This window comes from Micropterus dolomieu, linkage group LG22 (genome assembly GCF_021292245.1).
Source record: "Micropterus dolomieu isolate WLL.071019.BEF.003 ecotype Adirondacks linkage group LG22, ASM2129224v1, whole genome shotgun sequence".
NCBI classification, from domain to species: Eukaryota; Metazoa; Chordata; class Actinopteri; order Centrarchiformes; family Centrarchidae; genus Micropterus; species Micropterus dolomieu.
The window spans coordinates 21,874,733-21,897,579 of NC_060171.1; the positions used below are offsets into that span (position 1 = coordinate 21,874,733).

A 22,847-nucleotide genomic window follows, 5' to 3' on the forward strand; every position below is an offset into this window, starting at 1 on the left:
CCCCACACACACACACACACACACACACACACACACACTCACACTGACCCCCTCCTGTGTGCTATCGGTATCTGCGACGGACAGAGAGAGTGAGGCTAATTACATGTGAGAGTTAAGACGGTGGAAACAAGACAAAGACCGTGCTACTGTGTGTGTGTGTTTGAACCCGTGTGTGTGTGCATGGCCTTTGTTTGGGTTTTAATTCACTTTGTGTCCTTTGCTGTTACTATATTTCAGTAACACAAATTACTCTTACCTCTCATTAGTCCATGTTGGTACCCAAACTTTGTGTGCCCATCTAATTATGTGTGTGTGAGTGTGTGTATGGGCAGGACAAAGGGACATTATGCAGGACTCTCACTCTTTTTCTCTCTGTTTTGTCATGCTGCAGTTAGCTAAAAGACACCGTGGTTCTTGTGGGGAAACCTGCAACAACCTCAGAAAAAAAAAGAAGAAACTTCTGATGCACTATCAGGGAGAAACAACATTTAAATAGAGAGATGGTAGCCAAATTCGAAAACATTATAAACATTTAAATCATTAAATTTTGATACAAGCGGGCAAAAGCTACAATGTGCCTGACGGAGAAAACTCTAGTTACTGTATCTCTACCAGATAAGCACTGTTTTCTAAAGACCAAAAGACCCAAAAACCCAACCACTCTTTCTTTCATCATGCTTTTACTATTATTTCAATGTAAGGTTTTGCATAATTTACATTTTTTTAACCTTTAATTATTTATATATTTCTGTAATCTGTAATTTTCACTGTGGTAGTTTTTTTTTAAATGTATTTAAATGTTTTGATTCTCAAATAAAGGTTTGGTTTACTCATATACTTGTTTTCCATAATAGAATCTTCTAAATCTTTTAAAATTTGCCCAAGAGCCTTTTCAAAATGGGTTATTTATTGAACCAGTTGGGTTTACAAAATACTTTCTTAAAAGGGGTTACCCAAAGAACCTAAACTTACACAAGTTTTTGATACAATTAATGATCTGCATTTTTCAGCAAGAGGTATTTTATGCATTTTCATTCTGTAATTGTTTTCATTGTTAGTGGCAGAGAGCTGCATTCCCGTGCTGGATTCAAATCATCTGCCTAGTATGAGAGATTCAAAGGAAAACAATGCATATGTATGCAATGCAATGTGTGTAATTTAGCGTAACTGTTTTCAATTTTAAAGAGCATCACTTATTAAAGATCACTGTCCTATAGTCCTATCAGAACTGGATTAAGCTACTGCTAATGCAAACCATTTCCGACTGCTGCTTCTTCACATTATGAGATTTTAAGTGTTCAACTGGCGAAACACGTGGTGGCTTTTATTGCTTCAGTCTAATGAAATGTGATGTATTTAAGCACGATTGTTCAACTAAAATATGTTTACAAAACAGGCGTTTTGTTACCTTCTCAGCAAGGTAACCATCTTGTATCCACACTGTGTGCAGCATAAAACTAAATTTATATTCCTCATGGTATTATAGAAAAAGGCCAATTATAATTAAATTAAAATTAAATCAATCTTTAATCTTTTAATTAAAGATTGATTATTTTATTAAAATACATGAATTTGTTTGGTTGTATTGTCATCAGACACACAAGTTGTTCTTCTGTTGGATTTCTGACAAAGTAGCTGCTCAAGTGTGTTGGCTGTTACCACCAGATACCAAATCAACCAGGGGTGCGTTTCCCGTGAAAACACGGAAGGTAGCATTGAACTATCTTTGTATGATGCATCGTTAAACTAATCAACAGGGCTGACCCCCAATAGTCAAAGATTCAATGCTTCAATGGGCGGAGTCTGATTCAACTGTCAATCTCACAGTCCAAGCTTCGCAGCGAAACAAGGATCATGCCATTTTGGCGATATGGGGGTGCACCGGTTCCACCAGTGTATGAATGTGTGTGAATGTTAGTTTCTGTTTGAGCACTTAGGCTCAGTGTGTGAATGTGAGTGAATGGTAAATGCAGATGTAGCGTAAAAGTGCTTTGAGTGGTTGAAAAGACTAGAAAGGCGCTATACAAATATGGAGCATTTACATACAGCCTTTTACAATATACATTTTAATGTTTAATGCTGTAAATAACTAACTTAAACTTTCAATAAATGTCTTTAAAAGTGCGTAAATAAATCCAAAATAGTAACCCTAACCCTGGGTCATCAGTGCGCATGTGTAGACGTAGCATGTGTGTGGTGGCGGAAGAGGAACACTTGGTGAAGAGCCCTGCTTCACTGCTGTTGTTCCGAGTTATCCGCATCTCGCAGGACTTTCAGATAATTTATCACAGTTGATGAACCAAACAAAGAATATTTTATCGTTTTTAAATACCCGCTACTTCAAATAGACCCGCGAGGAACTGCAACGTGCATGTAGTTGTCGGCAGCACGGCATGCTGGACCAGGATGCTTCAATAGTGGCCTTCAGCTCTTCTGCATTGTTCGGTCTCATGTCTTTCATCTTTCTCTTAGCAATGCCCCATAGATTCTCTATGGGGTTCAGGTCAGGCGAATTTGCTGGCCAATCAAGCCCAGTAATCCCATGGTCATTGAACCAGGTTTTGGTACTTTTGGCAGTGTGGGCAGGTGCCAAGTCCTGCTGGAAAATGAAGTCAGCATCTCCATAAAGCTCGTCTGCTGAAGGAAGCATAAAGTGTTCTAAAATGTCCTGGTAGACGGCTGCACTGACTCTGGACTTAATAAAGCACAGTGGACCAACACCAGCAGATGACATGGCTCCCCAAACCAACACAGACTGTGTGCCTCTCCATTCTTCCTCCAGACTGTGGGACCTTGGTTTCCAAATGAGATGCAAAATTTGCTCTCATCAGAAAAGAGGACTTTGGACCACTGAGAAACAGACCTGTTCTTTTTTTCTTTAGTCCAGGTAAGACGCTTCTGACGTTGTTTGTTGTTCAGAAGCAGCTTGACAAGAGGAAGACGACATTTGAAGCCCATGTCCAGGACCCATCTGCGTGTGGTGGCTCTTGATGCAGTAACTCCAGCCTCAGTCCACTCCTTGTGAAGCTCCCCCACACATTTGAATGGCCTTTTCCTGACAATCCTCTCCAGGCTACGGTCATCCCTGCTGCTTGTGCACCTTTTTTTCCCACACTTTTCCCTTCCACTTAATTTTCTATTAATGTGCCTTGATACAGAACTTTGAGAACATCCAACTTCTTTTGCAATTACCTTTTGAGGCTTTCCCTCCTTGTGGAGGGTGTCAATGATGGTTTTCTGCACAACTGTCAGGTCAGCAGTCTTCCCCATGATTGTGAATTCCACTGAACCAGACTGAGAGACCAATTAAAGGCTCAGGAACCCATTGCAGGTGTTTTGGATTAATTAGCTGATTAGAGTGCGACACTTTGAGCCTACAATACCGAACCTTTTCACAATATTCAAATTTTCTGAGATTTAGAATTTGGGGTTTTTATATGCTGTAATCGAAATTATATCAAATAAAGGCTTGAAATATCTCACTTCGCATGTAATGAGTCTATATAATATATTAGTTTCACCTTTTAAGTTGAATTACTGAAATAAATGAACTTTTGCACAATATGCTAATTTTTCGAGTTTCACCTGTAAATGCTGTGGGAAGGTAAGTAGGAATATGTTACATAAAAATGCCTGCAGCACATACGTCCATAGATATGAACTAGGTGGGGGGAAAAATGTATGTGGTTGCAGTTTCTTAAATCTGAAAGTACTCTCATTAGATTCCACTGTGTTTTTTATAGTCATGCAGTTACTTGATGAAAAACACTACAATACTGTACATTGGTGTTTCAGATACAGCATTATACTGGCACAGTTGTTTTCTCTTCTATACACTATTGTAAAACCTCCTCCTCCCAAGTTACTGTGTAATCTGACATGTGCCACAGATTTTCTTAGCCACAATATACAGCCTAGTTAAATAACGTTACGTAGGTGTCTTATATTAGGAGTTAAGTCACGTGATGTAGTCACCTACGTCACGTGACTTACATAACTCATACACATATATTCCCCCAAACCATGATCTTTTCCTGAACCTAACCAAGTAGTTTTGTTGCCTAAACCTAACCAAACTGCAACTGTTTCACCGTGTTTAACGTCATATGATTTCCATCACATGATATTGATTTGGAGAACAGTTACATACGTTATTTTGGGAGACAATGGCTATCGACCTATTCTGTTGTTTAGATTTGAGGATGTGGTGTATACAGCACACTACATGCTTCCCATCATATTATTTCCAAGCACAATGTTTTCTCACACCGTTAGAAGTATGCCACCCAAGTATACTTTTCTTTAAAGGCCAGCCACTCCAACTGTCTTTACACTTTGCAGGAGCAGCTTTTTATACAGAAAAAAATCCATCCTTCACTGTTAATGTGGTTAGGGTGGATTAAAGGATGGATTAATGTACCTTGAATTTCTTGGCCCATTTTTGGGTCATAGGCAGCATTTTTTAAACTCTCACAGATGAGTGGGCAAAAATAGATGGGGTGACATTATTTTGTGATCCACACAGTTCAGGAAGCACTTATGGCAAAGAATATTCACCTAAAACTCCGAAATGTGAATGTCTGGTTTGGTGTCCGCCCCTCAGTATCAAAGAGCAAGGGAATCTTCATAAGACCACTGTGTTGCACTGACATTAAATAACCGTTCCCACAGGAATCCATCATGGAAGAGGCAGAGATAGCAGCAACAGCAACCTCAAATGGACTACTGTGCAATGTAACCACTAGACATCTGTTCAATGAGTGAACAGTGCTCAGTCATCCATTGCAGCTTTGCACTATATTCATTGTATATATCATTATTGTCATCTCTGAGACTCTCAGGGCTATCCAATCCCTGTACATCCAAAGCGAGAGCTGTGTCCGAGTACTCGGTCGTAAGTCGGACTCTTTCCAGGTGAGGGTTGGCCTTCGCCAGGGCTGCGCTTTGTCACCAATCCTGTTTGTGATATTCATGGACAGGATTCGAGGCGCGTAGTCATGGCGAGGAGGGGCTGCGGGTCGGTGGGCTTGGGATCTCGTCACTGCTTTTTGCGGATGATGTGGTCCTGATGGCATCATCGGTCCGTGACCTTCAGCTCTCACTGGATCGGTTCGCAGCAGAGTGCGAAGCGGTTGGGATGAGGATTAGCACCTCTAAATCTGTGGCCATGGTTCTCAGCAGGAAACCGTTGGAGTGCCAAATCCAAGTAGGGAATGAGTCCTTACCCCAAGGGAAGGAGTTCAAGTACCTCGGGGTCTTGTTCACAATTGAGGGGAGACTGGAGCAAGAGATTGGCAGGAGAATCAGAGCAGCGGGGGCGGTATTGCACTCGCTTTACCGCACCGTTATGACGAAAAGAGAGCTGAGCCTTAAGGCAAAGCTCTTGATCTACCGGTCGATTTTCGTTCCTACCCACACCTATGGTAATGAAGGCTGGGTCATGACCGAAAGAACGAGATCGCGGGTACAAGCGGCCGAAATGGGTTTCCTCAGGCGGGTGACTGGTGTCTCCCTTAGAGATAGGGTGAGAAGCTCGGCCATCCGCGAGGAGCTCAGAGTAGAGCCGCTGCTCCTTTGCATTGAAAGGAGACAGTTGAGGTGGTTTGGGCATCTGGTAAGGATGCCTCCCTAGGGAGGTGTTCCAGGTACGTCCAGCTGGGAGGAGACCTCGGGGAAGACCCAGGACTAGGTGGAGAGATTATATCTTGACACTGGCCTGGGAACGCCTCGGGATCCCCCAGTCAGAGCTGGTTAATTTGGCCCCCGGATAAGCGGATGAAGATGGATGGATGGATTATTGTCATCTCTTTCTACACATACAGTACTATAAAACACATTCCTGGGTGATAGACTCACTCCCAGTCTCTGGAGGTTGCCAAATGTTAAAATGTAGGGTATCACAAAATCAAGTAGAAGCTAACAAGACAGCCTGGAGGAATGTGGGCACATGGAAAAGCAAATTAAAGCACTTAATCACAATAAACTCCTTGAATGCAGTGATTATCACCAGTTGATGATACTGTATGTACAAGAAACATGCCCAGTGCGCCATCTCTTCTGCAGATGTATGCCATTAACAACCACTGAGCATCAATACTGTACCTGTCATCTTTACATTTTTATGGGGACAGCTGCGATAGTTTTTTTGGACAAAATGGCTGCTGTGAGCTATGTTTTCTGAAAAGATAAGGGCAGGGAGAAAAGAGATGAAAAAAGACATGCAAGGGAGAAGAAAGGAGGAGTATTCCTACAGCAGCAACAGGGTTCCAGCACTTAAAAGATAGAATTTTGAGGACTGCTTCCTCATTTGCAGTAAGCTGCATGCACTTGCTTCATTAAAGCCTCATTATGTAATACACGAGCAAGAGACTTGAAATAATTTGGCCTAGTGGTGAATTAAATGAAATGTCAACAACAATCCACCCTCACCCTGACCCCCATTCCATCTCTCCCAACCGTTTTAATATCTTTGTGAAAAGACATAACATTCTGTCCTTCGTAGTCCAAATACATTTGCAGTTCCTCTTACAAAGTTTCCCTTTCTCCTTTCACATGTTTAATTTTTCTGTCAATCTCCTTCATTTTACCTCACCACTCTTTACAACGCGATGCTTATCTTCCCTTTCCTCTCCTTCAAGACTCTTTCTTTGTCATCATGCTGTTATTTTTTTCTTCCTTTTTCATTGTATGCCTACAAACCTGCTTCACGTTTCTTTCCCCACACATGTCCCATTTCAACTCTTCACTCAGTTCTGCAGATTGCAGTCCCTCCTCTTGATCTAGCTGCTCCCTCTCTGTCCTCTTTGGTCTCTTTGCAGGCCCTCCTTCAGTGGCTCTGTCTGGTGTGTCAGCCTGTGAAGCTTCTGCGCTACAGTAGATCCTGTTGATAGGAAGCATCCTGTGCATCATCACTCCCAGCTGCCTGTGGGTTCAGCTGGCTCAGTCCGGCCCATCTGTGTGATCTTCTGCCAGATAACTGGGGTTTGGCTCTGCATGATCCATCCCTCTCCAAATCATTTGCCAGGAGAAAGAGGTAGTGAGGAGTGATGGAAAAAGAAAGGTGCAGTTGGACAGCAAGCTCTGCATTGACTGCTCTGCCTTGGGGGGGGGGGCTCTATGGTGCTGATACTGGCTCTAACCTGCTCCTCTGGGATCATTTTAGATTGCTCTGGTATATGAAGGGACAGAGCAGCCCTCTTCTTATGGATGGATGTGTAAGGACAGGCTCCAGGTGTGATGGTGATGCAAGTATCTAATCCTGTGTGACATTTAAATGCCATGACTACTATTGATATATGGTTAAAGTGGCACTCGGGAATTTTGCCCATTCTGAATGTCTCAGATATATTTTGAGGGAAAATCTAATAAAAGCAACGCGAACTAAGCACCAGGTTCTACGTTTTTGTCGTCCTGCATTCTGACTCTCCTTTGTATGGCAGTGACTTGAAGCGACGGTGTGTATATGGCTCAGTGGATCTTTTTTGAAGGTCAGAGCTGAGAGACTGTTACGAAGATGGAGGTATTGTGCCAACATTCCTCGATTTATGTGCGAACAGGGAGACAAAAATGCTGTTTTGACATCACGCACATATCTATCTAAAAGTGTTTAGAGACACTGTGAATATGTACATGAAGAGTAAAGAGTGTAAACAGGTAAATATTTTGAATAAAAAAAAAAAAAATAGATATGATCTGAAAGGGACAAGAGCCTAATCAGAACAGATCTGAATAGGCCTGGAGATAATTAGACCATATGCAAAATGTGTTTGACCCGAACCACCGCAGCAGCATGATGCGTTATCTATAAAAGGTTCAGTGTGCAATATGTCTATTATATTCATAACTACGTTTTCAGTGGTGTATAAAGACCTTCATAATGAACCGTTATGATTTTATTACCTTAGAATGAGCCATTTACACTGCGGGTCCCCTTTCATGGACGTCGCCATGTTGCGTCGCCATGTTGCGTCGCCATGTTTCTACAGTAACGCAAACGGACAAAAGTCTCCACAGAGCGGGTTTCGTCACTACGTTGAATACATACAAAAAAGAAATAGAAGAAGAAGACGACGACAAAGAAGAAGAAGTAACGTTAGTAGTAGTAGTTCACTGGTTTATCAGAAGTAAGAAGAGTAGTGAAATTTGGACAAATGGAGGCCCACACACATTATTTAGCACAAGAGCGGAGTGGGAGTGCTGTGCGGTGACTGATGGTGCATTCATCTGGTGTTTGGAATAATCAGAATTTGATTTTCCTCCTCAAATCTTGCAAAAGGAGAAATAAAGTGTACAGGGACAAAGTAGTATACAAAACTTTGATTTGTGCAAAATTACTTATTGCATGTACATTTTTGCAAATATGTCATTTGTAACATGGTTATACCGGTTAGTTTGCTGTCCATGTAGAGTGAACTACATGTCTGAGTGTTTTTTATATACTCTGATGATGCTAATCCAACACATCTTTGTAGTAGCTTCCTTGCTGATCCCACTGCTGCCGGTTGCAATTTGCAATCCTCACCCCTGGATACCACTAAAACTTACACACTGAACCTTTAACAAACAGCTGCGGTTGAAAAGACTATAATAATAATGTCACAAGAACGAATGGAAAGTCACAGAAGCTATTTCCAAAAACAGTTCACTCATATGGTTAAAATAATTTAAAGCTCTATTTTAATCTCCTGCCCCAACAACAAAATATTCTGTAGCCAACTGGGCAATGGATAGACAAAACACAACAATTTTTCTGTGTTTCTTACATAGGATACTGATTTCCTAAAATATTATCCCCTGCAGTGATAAACGTGTACTACGTGACAAGAGCTCATACTGAGTAGGCTCGGACGCATTCACATCAACTCAGGTATGGTATTAGATGTAATGCATAGCATTTGCTCTAGACAGAAAACATAATTTGCGCACCCACTATAGGTCATTGTCAGGTAAACGTACTGTAAACAGATCGATTTCATTTCAACAAAAGATTAATGGTGCCATTTTTTTGTACGAGCGCAGTCTATCTAAAACTCTAAAAACACTAAATTGATATATTCCTATTAAACTGAAATCATTTGGTAACAGTTTTGGTTGTTTCTTTCGGTTATCAGACATTAGTTCATCATTTTAGATTGCTGCATGTCTGAAAGAGCAGTGAAAGAACAAAGACATGATGATTTAGAAAACAAATTAACAAAATCTGGTCTATTAGTTTGAGGACTTAATGTAAACTGAAATTGAGGGAAGTTTGCCTGTGATGATCCCGACAGCATATTCCAGAGGTCACCCATAGTGATCCTTAAGAGGATTTTAATTAAGCTGCATTAGCTCTACCACACCAGAAATGATTGGGTCAAGAGTCTTTGATGTGTATGGTTAATGATCATGTGGGAAGCACACTTACTATAAGACTCTCCCTCAAGGGAAGTATTCAATAGTAAGCTTTTCACAATCACCATGAGCCGCTCTCATTTACTAAATGAAGCTTTAGAGAAAAAAAAAAGAAAACATCCAATAGGTTTCACCCACTTTTGTATCCAGCGCTTTCCTCACCATTGCGTTTTAATGGCTTCTACAACTTTGTACAAGATGTCACAATTTAATGGAACACGTTTGATGTCATGTAAGGGGTTTCGAGCTGGACTTTAATAAGGCCGTTAAGTGGTAATGAGACTGAACATCGCTCTGTGAGGCCATGATGACTGCTTTAAACACTGTGGTTGTGAAAGCCCCCAGTTCCCCAAGGGCGGAGACACCCAAATGTTAACTGGATTATACTTCCACTTCTTTGAAATAAATATAATCATCTACTGCTGCTGCTAAATGGTCTTGTCTTTTTTCTTTTCCTCTTCTTTTTTGCCCCTGTCCTTTGATTCTCACCTCTATGTGAATGGAGGTTTAACAAAAGAGGGAAACATGTTAGGGCGTCCACTGAGAGATTAATTAATTGTTGAATCTATTCTTGAATTTAGAAAACACTCTGAACATGTGAAGTGTAGCATTACTCCTAATCTTAGGAGTGGGCAGATATTGATTACCATTTCAGATACAGCGGATGCAAAGTAAATATAGATTTATGATGGGCTTAGTGACAGTTTAGACAAAGCATTACCCCAAATCTAGTGATTAATACCACAGCAGGCATTTCAGAATGTAAGGCAAACTGTTGAAGCTGCAGTTATACAGAGACCAGATGGTGCAGCCCTGAAAGCAAATTAATTATAGACTGGCCAAGGTAGGTGTCTAGGTCCCTGCATTATTTCTGCCTCACTCAACCTCAACTTTAATTATATCAATTTCCCTTTGTGTCTTAACAACATGTAAAGGCTCAAACAGAACAGATGGACAGCTGAACAGGTTGTATGCTGGTAGATTGTCCATCGAGAGCTCACTGGCTGCCCCCACTGTATTCTCAACAAAGTGCAGAAAAGCCTATTCTGACTGGCTTTGGAACAGATAAGAGAAAGAAGTGAAACCAGCAGTTTAGTTTCACAGATGACAGTTTCAGACTGACAGATGCACACTCTGGCCCTAAAACCTCTAAGAGAAGGATTTTGGTCAGACTCACACTTTTAAATTCATACAGGTTTCAGTACAAATAACTGTAAGAAAAAAAAAGATTAAATATGGACTGAAAACCATCAACAGTTCACTATTTTAACTAACTAAAGGGCTAGTCCAGTATTTTTAACCTGGGTCTTATTACCATAATTGCTACCCCTACTCTAGACCTGCAGCCTCCACACCCATGAGTACAGATGAACATCCAGTTTTTTGGTCAGCCGGTTGGTTGCTCTGTGAGTAGATCCCTATACATTTAGCCAAAATAGCTAATCCAGGCAGTTCATCTCATATTTACTTTGGTCTGGACTCAGACACAAGCTACCAAAATGATATGATATAAATTTCTGTTTATATGGAAAGCTTGGGGAGGCTCGCACTGCTTGCCACAAGTCTCTTCAATGGAGGTGGTGAGTAAAAAGATACCATAACACGGGCCTGTTTGTGCCTCTCATGTATTAGCATACACTTGGGTCACATCGGTTTCTCTAAAAGATATGCCCCCTGCGTGTTAAAAATCCAGATGGCTGTTTTAAAACACTTTTCCGACAGTATTTTCAGAGTCGTCTAATCATCTGGATTAAACAGGATGGAAAGAAAAGATTTTCAAACCATTTCCAAGAGTCATTACACTAATACTAGGTAGAACAAATGGTGACAAACAATATAGATAGTATGACGGAAATATGGTTTGTGTATGGTATAATTTATGGTTTCATGTATCAATTTGAGGAACATTACAGTCTCCTCTATTACGTTCTGCCTCACGGCTGAACGCTGGTAAACAGAAGTTAGGACCCAAATGCAGATACTGAGATAGAAACTGGAGAGTTGGTGAGGTTTATTGCAAAAAACATAGAACCTTACAGGTGGTTAGGTGTCAGCAATCCAAAAGCACTAAGCACTCAAATCCAAAGGTCCAACAAAACTATAAATCCACAAGAGCACAAGAAACACTGGATATACTAGAGACAAACACAAAATCCACAGATACATCCAAAGAAAACATCTAAAATGAACTGGCAACTAGTGAAAGATAGACAACCACTAAAATACACAGGTGAGTGAGAACCTAATTACACACAGGTGAAACCACTAAGACAATCAAGGACAGGCGGGAAGTAAAACAAGACAAGATACACTAGGGCAGACTAACTACAAACTAAAACAGCAAGTAAAGCTAACTGAAACACTCAAGGAACAATGTCACAAAATGAAAAAACACAGACAACATAAGTGACTTGTTGAAAAAACCTACAGAAGTAAAGAACATAGAAACTGTGAAACAAGACTAGAAAACACTAATGAACTCATAAGTAAACCTGACTAATAAACAAATGACCAAAGTAAGACATACTACAGTGAAGAGCAAACACAAGGGCAGGGAATGAACAGAAACAAACACAAAACACACCTAGCCAATCCAAACCCATGACACTCCTCACTAGTCCACATATATCTGATGTTCTCGTCTCCTCAGTCTGTTTCCCATCTGTTTTCATAAATACACCAAATTTTCCACTTTAGTCAAGTAAAAAAAAATATTTTGGGATATTTCAAGATGTGTTAATTTTCTGCATTTCTACTCCAGGTTTTTTTTTTTTTACATAGCTGGGTGGTAAATCTATTCATAGGCAATTTTCCACATAGGTTTAATATAGTTCTAAAAGTTGTGTAATGTAAATACATGTGTTCTTTGTTGTTTTGTTTTGATAGTAACATTGTTCGATTTAAAGTAAAGTATGAAGTAGGTTGTAAGTGTATTTCCACAGACTTACATGTGATGGCAGACTTTGGTCACAAGGCGACAGCATTGAGTAGTATTGTTGTTGCTTCGCCAAGTGCGTCATGGTCTTTCTTCCTGTTTAACATGTGAAGGACGTATGAGGGATTGGTGCTGTGATTTCGTTGTGTAAAGTAGTAGGCACTACTGGAATTGTGTGCTGGGATTTTGGGCGCCAAACTTTGACCACTGTGTACGAAATTTCATGGTAATTGACATTGAAAGTGCGTGGAGTGGTGTGATCTCCGGGAAGTTCCACGTGGGTTTAGAAGAACTTGATGAAGTTCACAGCCCACTGCCGTATTTGTACCATATTTTTCCTGTATTTTATAGTATTTTGCTTCTTTTGTCTCCCAACATTTTTGGCTGCTGGCTGTACAGAACTCATCATTTGAGCTGGTTACCGTGAAAGACTCAGTAGCATACCACTCTGTCAAATGACCTGCTCGTGTGGTCAAAATAAATCTGAAGCTACAAGAACCCCTGAAGTAATTGTGTCCTGTGTGGCATCAAATTCCACGGGCAACATGTGCACTTGCCAAGTATTGTCCACGTGTGCCACACAGTTATTGACTATGATTTGGGCCATGTGTCAGTAGCCCAAACTTTTTCAATGGAGTTAACATGAACCAATGCATGTATTAAATACTTGCAATGATGTGTTTTACAAATTAAGTGGTATAATGACGTGAAAAGACAGAACCATGTCAGCTGTTGTTGATTTGCAAGAAAATAAAATATATTATAAGGTTCCTTACAGTTCTGAGTCAAGGGCAGCAGAACCTACTTTGCTTCCATGTTTTTGTTTTTCTCAGTGTTCCCTCACCTGTCACACAAGCCAACCATTTGAACTTGGGCTGTTTTTTTTCTTATTATTATTAGTGTTATATTTTCCCCTCACTCCTGATTGAAAGCATCCCCCCCAGACACACAAAACAAATATAACAAGAACAATCTTGTGTCGCCGTCTCTGCACCTACAGGCAAAAGCAGCTTTGAGGCCTGACCACATTATTCCTCTTGTTTTAAACAAAAGCCAGCTTGGCAAGTAGAGAGGGACAGTGGGGATAACTGATGTGGAAGATATCAAGCCTGCAGTATAATGGATATTTCACAGCAATCATTTGTCTCCAGAATGAGACCCACATTTGTCCATTTAAATCAAAGTCCTGTATCCACTGAATATATAATCAAAAAACTGGTTTACATAATTAAAACATCATTGTACCTCGTAAAGATAGCTGGCACTGCTACATCAACTTACAAAATATGTTTCACTAAAGGCGAGAGGCTTAAATTGAGGTAAATTCCCAGTACATCCTAACTAAAGTCATCAAACTCTCTGTGTAAAAATGAAATCACAATGTATGCATACGTCTGTTTGTTTTTTCATACATTTAATACTCCTCTGAGGATGCAGTGAAGGACTGGGCACAACATGGCTTCTCAGTACAGTCTTTGGTCCCTCTTGAGGTCTGATTTAAAGCCTGTTGTTTTTATTCCCATAAATACTTGGATGTGGGGAGGGCAGCGTGTTTTATCGGCTGGCTGCCTCTGTTTCCGCATACCAGAGTTTACAGGAGGATGAGTGTCATATAAACATGGTAATATACCAGCCTCACTCATAAGCTTTGGGAAGAAATACTTTAAGATTTAATTCATTTTATCACTGTATTCATTTTACGGCAGTATTTTATCATGAACAGACAGGGGCAATAATCTGCTGTGTAAATTACTGCAGGAATGTCTGGAGTGGAAAATGGATGGAGTGATCAACAGATGAAAATTAGATGAGATTAAGTGTTTTGATGTAACATTTATATGTACTATATGTATATTTTATTTTTTTGTTTGTTTTTTTTGTTGCATTATTTATGACAGAACAAAGTGTGAAGTCATTTAGGTGTGTTCGTTGAAATATGAGGAGCACTGGTGAAAATGATACCTTAGTTGGCTCTTTGGGTTCTCAAAGGCAACACCCTAAAAGATGTCATCACGTAACACCACCCTGGAAATGGAATCCATGTTTACAAGGTCTTACCAATGAAACCAGGTGTGACCAACAGCTTTACAGTAACACAGAATCACCGCAGTAAGAGTTCTGACAGTGGGTCCCTGGAGGTCTGAAGCCCCCAGAAGTTGTAAGATCAATCTAAGGGGTTGTGAGATGATTAAAGCAGATGACGGTGCAATGTTAGTATTCATTTGGAGCCACTAAGTCCACCAGCTAGTTGCTAACTTTGTCTGTGTGCCATTTGGTGTTAGGCAGGTAGTTTACAGTGGGTTTTTTTGTGAAGAAAGCTGCGGCTATAAAGGAGGTGGGTGAAAGTTGGCGAGACTGAACCAAAACAGTGAAGTTGTGGTCCAGAAAACCAAAACAATAAGCTGAAAGACACAAACACTGAGGGGAACTGACAAGTTGGCTGATTATTGTCGGTGGGGTTGTTACTATGAGCGCCACGTTACTCCTTTGACCCATTTTTGATTAGTGCTGCTTTAACAAGATAGAGAAAAATTTTTGCTACACATTTTTGAAACTTTTCTCTGTAATCTTTATTGTCCTCTTCAGACCTCTAAAACTTTTCAAATAATATATTCATAGAAGGAAGCATCACTCTGGATGAACTGTATGCAACCCAGGGTCAGAAAGGTCGAGAACAACTGTGTTATGATGGAGGACGGCAGGCCAAAATGAATTACTATCAACATGTCTGTTTTAAAAGTGTTTGGATGTAAGCTTTTTTTTTTGCTAATACCCCTTCTATTCAAGAAGGGGTTCTATTCCGAGTCCTGGCAATAACATATAAACAGTATACTCTACCTCGCCTTGAACAACAGGGATGCTTATTAAATTGCAATGCAGCTCACAATCAATGTGATTCAGCAGCTGGTACATTCTGATAGGATGTAAAAAATATTTAATGCTTCAGTGATGTTGTTTTTTTCTATAAAGATGGATGAGTGAGCATCTCATCGCTCCCAGTTAGGATGTAGGGAGACAAAACTGTCCAATAAATACAGTCTGGGGGTGTGAATTACATCTGTCCTCATTGTAAGTGTCTCATTAAACCATGCTCTCTTGATTGAGGGATACATGGTAGCAAATTATAGGGGAGAGCTGTTTGATGAAAATGTAGTGCGCAGGACAAAAAGATAAATAATGCTAGCAACTTGAAGGTGAGCACAATCTATCAGTCCCCTGTGGAAATTAATGCAGTTTTTTTTTTACCCTCACAGGAGGAGTAAGACAGCCAGAGACCAGACAAATCAGACACTCCCCGGTGACAAGAGGAATAACTTAAATGTTCAATCATAGCAAAATGACATATAGCCCCTAAGTGAGAGTTTCAAACTCTGTGTAATGATAAGGCATATACTGTACAGTAGTTGACAGTGAAGAAAATGTTAGCTTGGATGCCACTTAAAATGTCAAATACAGTATCTTCTCTTTAAAAGTGAGGAGATGAATGAAAGTTGAAATATCTGACATGTTTCTTTTCAGTAAAGTTGGTGATAACTAGCTTCACTGGGTGATTTCTCACTCAAATAAGCTACGTGTCAAACCTAATGAAAGTTATTCAAGATGCCAGCGTATCCGACCTCTTTCACGACAGATGGAGATGTTGTAGATTTAAATTTAGATCATGCTGAGTAATGGCACACAGACCCTATCCAGACAAAGACATAATTGAAGTGCCGCTCAAGAGCGCAAGATGAGTATATGGTCTTTTTAAATGACGTTCAGCTTCCCAGAGTTCATTAGTGCAGCCATTTTAGGAGAAAGCAAACAGCCCACATAGCTAAGGCACTGTTGCTCAAAGACAACAGTCGTCACTTTAGCTTGTTCAGTTTCCCAGCAGGAGGCATAAAGGAAGCTGTTCTCTGTGGGGTCAACAACAACAACATCATCATCAGGCAAAGGCTTGCTCATTGAGAATGCATTTTGATTTTGACTCTTGTCATCCAGACTATTCTTCTCTCATTCCACATTTGTTATGTTGTTGGATGTTCCATCAAAAAGTCATTATTCAGAGATATTATCTGGTACTGCACAAATACACAACCCAATTAGTGAGGCAGTTCCAGGATCATTTGGGAGGCTTTTTTTTATATTTTTTTATTATCTCTAGAAGGAATGTTAGAGACTACTAGCCAAATAACCTTTTGGAGATCCTGCAGGGAGAATAATGTAGTCAATATCCAATAGCACATTGCTTGTGAATGTGAGATAATGAGTATTTGGGGGTTCTACTGTGTGCACATTTACATTGTGTTCATTTGAAAGCCTGTGGCTCAAAGTGAGAAGATAAGCATGCTAGCCTTGTAATGGGCAGTTGTCCTGCCCCTATAATTGATCATCATCTGAAGCCACATGAAAATTACTGTAATGAGCTAAGTGATCTGAATGTTAATTCGATTCCAGCTAGTGAACTTGGTCACCTGACAACTCCTCTCTTAATGTTAGTCAGCAGTGCATGATGTCAGCTAGTGTACATGTGCAATCCACTATGTTCAGTCTACAAAACTGAAATACACCTGCTGTGAGGAAGTGAGTGTTTCTCATCAAAAGCAGTCTGTACACTGTAATGTAATATTATTGTGGATTATGGATGAGAAAATCAGAATATAGTTTAGATTACTTTACATTAAAGACATAGTAGACAGAAAAGCTCATTTCCCTGCTCATATTCCATTCAAGAAAAGTCCTAAATTACTAACAGTGTAATGTAAAAAAGTAAATATAACCATTAGAGCCATTTAGAGAAATCTGAATAGAGCCAAAAGGCAAACATATTTGACTCATTTCATGCCTGACTGCCAAGCCTGAGCTTCCACTTTCAAAATAAATGAGAAAAATACATATTTGAAAAACATGATGTAAGGTCTCTAAAATCTGTCAGGCAGCACTGTAAATCCATTAGCCCTCCCAAGGGGGAAACATCCACTGACAGTTTCCTCTTCCTCCTCGCACTGATAGATGCCACAATTACACATTTAGCGACAAGTCAGATCACATTTGATCAAGCTGCTCTTTGCTGTCAATTTCTTAGGCTCTATCAGTCATTTGAATAATGTTAAGGGAGTTGGGGTGATAGGATGTGCTGCTCACTTTCATTCAATTGAATCATTTCTAGGTTTAAGAATTATGACTTTTATTCCCAATGTTGTTTTATTATAATATTTCCATTTTCCTGTAATAAGACAGTTTGAAAAGGAACGTAATGTTACTTAATGTAGTTTTAATATTTTATTGTTAGCCTTTGGAGCTCAGTGGGCTTTATTTCCAATGCATAATTGATATTGCACTGTTACTTTGTTATGTTATTTTTGGCAGCTTTGATTTTTGCGCCTCTTTTTGTAAATATTTTGTACATTCTGCATAGTATATAATGAGAGGGTACGATGAAACATAAACATTAGCTGTGAGCGCTAATTAGATTAATAATTTAGATTTAATAATTTGCCACAACATCATATTTGTTCAACATGCTGCTCCTCCCTCTCCTTTCCTGAAGACACTGAAATTAAGATCTATCCCTCATACTCACTCAAACACACACAAAACACCCCATATGTCAGCAGTGAATGTATTAATTACATTCCCTCAATCAATAGAACACATTAAGTTGACCAAAGTCCAATAAAGTATTTTTGACCCTCACCAAGATAATTTACTCTCAGAGAACAAATATCCAAATTACTCCAACACTGCCTTCCTCTCTGTCTCTGTTTGTTTTTTCCAAAGTTCACTGCAACTCAACAGTTTGACCTGTCCAGCAGGGGTCACTGTGGTCTTTAGAGAGGTCCCAACACTTCCTCTGCTCTCATACAACAAACACACAATGTGCTGTTAAAATATGGCCATATATTTATACATAATCCAAAGAGCTCATCTATTTGGCATGTATAACATATACCGTGACATCTAATAGTTCCATGAATCAATAAGAGGGACATTGGCAGCACCACATATTTTTCTTTACAAGGGTTAGGTGTGCTTACACACCGAATGGGGGTAACGCGTTCAATGGTGTTGGCTGGAGTAATGTTGCTGGTTGCAATGATTTGGAGCGTGTCAAATAGCATGTGTATAGAGTAGATGCTCAGCCGTGTTCTATTCTGAAAGCAGATTTTGATAATGAGTCTATGAGTTCATAATAAATAGCTGACAACACTGTCATCGCTTGTTAAAAATAGTACCACTTCACGAAGGAGAAAAAGGAATTCATTATGCATAGAATGAATGTCTTGCCAAGTAACAACATGGCTGCAACAGCACTTTTTGGTGTTTTTCAGAATATCATTTTCACTTACAAGTTTAGTGTTAACCTCCAAAGTATGTCCACTGCTCTCCTTCTATCTGGAGAAACTTTAATTCAAGGCAATTTTACTTGCAAGATGAAGAAACCATTTGCTGAAACTCAGGTTACAACAAGACACCCGAAATAAACCCCATTGTCACTGTGAGATCCAAAGAGATTGTTCTCTTAATAGTGTCAGATGAATGGCGGCATGCCACCTTTTAGTGTTACATTATTTGATGTGTATTGATTTGCAGTGCGTGTATGTGCAGGTGTGCACATGTGTGATCGGGTTTCATATTCACACCAGCCTTAATAGACCACATGTGGAAGGTACTGAATGCTATAGTTGAGCAGCAGAATATTCCAGAGCATGTGTGATAGAGTGTTTGATTTGAGAGATTGTTTTATTTTTTTTACGGCCAATCTGCTGCCATATGTGTCCTGCAGTACAAGGATTTCCACAGAGAGAAGGGAAGAGAGAGCAGGATTGTGTGTGTCCTCAGACGGCTGTATGCTCCGCTGATACAATCACACAAGGACAAAAGTCTGTTAGGGGTAGCAGCTTGTGCGTGTGCATGTAGGTGTTTTGTTGTGTCTGTTTTGCATTTATGTCTATGTATGCCCACGCATGTATGTGTTCAGGAAGCATTTACTCATAGATGAATATGGCCATATAAGCACCCAATATAAGTAATCTGTCTCTGTACTTAAGCCACACTAATACTGGAGCATCCACTGAACGGGCAAGGTCAGCCTGCCCTGTCCCCAAATACCTCCAACAGCACTGACTTAATCTGTGCAGTTAGCACCAGTACTGGTGGGCTCTGGGTTTTGGTTTTGTTTCACTGTAGGTTTTATGTGAAGCTGTCTGTGTCTCTGTGATCTGGAAAGGTTTTACAAGATTGAGATTGAGACAACACCTTCTCACTGATGACCTACTGTACAGGAACCTTGCCTGAAAGCCCTTTACAGCCCTGTCAGCTGGTGCTATCAGTGAGGCCTGTCAATGAGAGAAAAAAGGACAGGACATCGTGATGGATTCGCCAAGAAAGTGGTGATGAGGGCGGTAGGAGGGACTGGAAAAGAAGGATGGAGGAAGAGATGGAGAACATCAAACCAAAGAAAATCAATGTGGCCTGTTCGTGTTTCTCAGGCATGGGAATGATAAGTTAATTGGCTGATGATCTTCAGAACCGAGCTTGTGTCTAATCCCCTGGTGCACTGGGCTGTGAGACTTTCAACTTTATGGTGTGAGACTGACTATATATATTCGGTAATATTCAGTTACAAAGCATGGGTTCAAGCAATACAATTACATAACAAGGACCAGAACAGACTTCATATCACTAATGCAGCAAAACCTTACACTGCAGTACACACAGAATGAGAAATGATTGTGGCATTGAACTGGATCATACCAGTGTGAACACAGGTTACATGATGCATTAATTATTTTATTTAATTAGTTTAACTTAATGTATCCAACATGAGACAAATGTGAATAATATTGCTGCTTGATGACATACCTCCTGTAGTCAAGATCACTTAAGACCACAAGTCTACAACCAAGCATAGTCGAGTCAGGGCTACAGAGATTGATATTGCAAAAAATGTCCTTCTATGGTCAAGGTGGGCCTTGAAATTCAACCATCATCCCTTCAACAGCTTGTTGTTCTGTTATTAAAAGCAAATTTTATTATAACTTCATGTATCAGTCGGAATATCAGGAAATCACTGTTGATGTAGTCTATTCTGGAGTAAAGAACAGACTGTAAATTAAGATTTGGCAAAGCACTGTAGCGCAAACTAATTCTGGTAATCTTCCAGACCCTGGTGCAGCATACTGTAGGCCTGTTCTAAGGTGACTATCACTGGAAATTACAATATTACAATAAATGATATCCATAAATCCGTCCATTAACCTGGTCCATAGGAACCACTCCCGAAGTGTATAGATGCTGCAGGTTCTCTTCAACAGTTCTGAATTTTGTAACACATTAGCCTTGGAGGACACTTTCTCTGAGTGTAATCAAACAAATATATCAAGCTTACCTTATTACAGTATATGAAAGCTCTTCAAAAAACTCCCAAGTAAAGAAGGAATTGTGAATACGTGTAAAATATCACTAATCTTTAAATAAAATATAGTGAGCCCAAGTGGCCAGCCCTCATGGACTCAAAGCAGCAAAAATAATGCTGGACTTTTTCTTCAATCTGAGCTAAAGCTCACCTAAATTAAATACTCAAGTAACGCTCTAATACTGGAGTAATTACTATAATTTATTCACAGTTCTGCTGTACAAAATATGCCTGTGCTTTAATATTAATGCAAAAGTTGCCATCCAAACATGTAGCTGCACTGATAATATTGGTGCAAATTGCCAGCATCTTACATTTATATTAGGACTGCTAACACCGAGAGGTCTACTGGCACGTTCAATAAGCCTTGAGAACGGATCAGATTCTCTGAAGAGGTTGTATGAAGTGCAAGAGTGCAGAATAATTCTCCAGCTTACAGCCTGAGAGATACTGTTGGTTCCAAAGTCACATTTACTATGGGATTTCAACCATCATGCCATGCAATCCTAAGGAAACATACCCTTCATTCACATTTAATTTAAAAGCTGTGTAGATTTCATGGGGCTCGGTATCAGGGGAAGTGAGGAAGTGAGGGAGAGAGAGAAAAAGGAGGACTAAACAGAGCTGCTGCTTGGAGCTGGTGCTTTTATGCAAGCAAAGCTCTCCTTTCAAAGGTGGGTGAGGGGTCAGGAAATGAGGCAGAGGAGGTGGGAGAGTTCCTCGATAGATGCTTCCTCAACCTTGCATGGGTTATAAAACCAAATGCCCCACATCCCGTCACACATACATCACCCCCCCCCAGCCCTTTGTAGACGTCCTTTTTATCTCTTACAGACAGATTCAGACTTAAATCATACAGCAATTGCAAATATTTTGTTGATTTAGTGTATTTAGTTACCAGATGGAGGGTTTTGTCACATATGGCGGTAAAAAGAGTTCCAGAAGAACAATCAAGTTTAAACTTACATGTCAGTATCTGTTTATTCACCTTGCTGAAGTGCTGCTGCACCCTCACTTTTTTTGTAACCTTCTGTCTACACCTAAATGTGTTGCGTGTGTGGATTAACATCTGCTGCTTGTGATCACCTTGCGCCTACATTTGAGCAAACGTGTGACTAGTTTTGGAACGTAATGCAAAGCGTGACGGAACGAGAGAGCTGGAAGAAAATGAGAGACTTTTTTCTACAGTAATCTGACAATCAATCATCGAGCGCTTTTGACATAGTGGTGCTAATTAGATCGGTTCTCCTGCACTGGGATCAGCTGGTCATATTTATGTTACAGTCATGGTGACTGATCAGAAGTCCAGTTTTTTTATGACATGCACTGTCAATATAACTCACAATACATTTGTGACAGTTTTGAGGTAAACGTTGAGCTTTGAGTAAATAAACCTAAAGTAAAATATATAATATACAAATAATAAGCATAATAACACTGGGTCAAAACAACTCGTTGTCCTTGATTTAATTGGTGACCCAGTGTTTTTGTAACCACATGTACTGGGTAAAGGTAACCCAGTAATGCTATATACAGTTATTAAAAAATTTAACTGAAACTATTTAAATATTTCAGGCATTTCCAAACATATTTTATACACACACACACACACACACACACACACACACACACACGCGCGCGCGCGCACACACACACACACACACTTTACTGCTATGCAGTACATATGCACAAAGGCAGGCACATAAGCATGAACAGAAGTGATTTATTCACAGGGGTAGTAGAGAAGCGAGTGAGACAAGAGGGGATTGATAATGTGCATGAACTTAATATGGCATCTTTTTCTTTTAGTGCTTCCCATTTAAAGAGGTGAGCATGGAATGAGGAAGATTAGCTGCCAGGCTTGTTCTCCCTATCAACCATAACCAGGATCCTGTTGACGTGGAGACGCACTCCCACACGGCATTAGCCAATCACAGCACTTGCGGGCACATCTAAGCATGAATTTTTATCAGGTCTTTAACATAAGTCGTTTGAATTGAATAGCATTTGTCATATCACCTTACTTTCTTCGATTTATCCACACAGGGTCATGCAGTGTTCTTGAAATGTAGTGTAATGGAATGACAAACATACCACATTCAAAATTAAATTGACCCGCAG

The 22,847-nt window shown here is 40.0% G+C and overlaps 1 protein-coding gene across 1 annotated transcript in view; it reads right to left on the reverse strand.

Annotated features, from left to right (window-relative positions):
- LOC123961617 (rho guanine nucleotide exchange factor TIAM1-like) overlaps positions 1 to 3,247 on the reverse strand; it is a 48,218-nt gene extending 44,971 nt beyond the window's left edge. Inside the window, exon 1 of the mRNA XM_046037121.1 lies at positions 3,193 to 3,247. The gene's annotated coding sequence lies outside the window, so the exon portion shown is untranslated. The remainder of the gene's footprint in view (positions 1 to 3,192) is intronic.
- Positions 3,248 to 22,847: the final 19,600 nt, after the last annotated feature.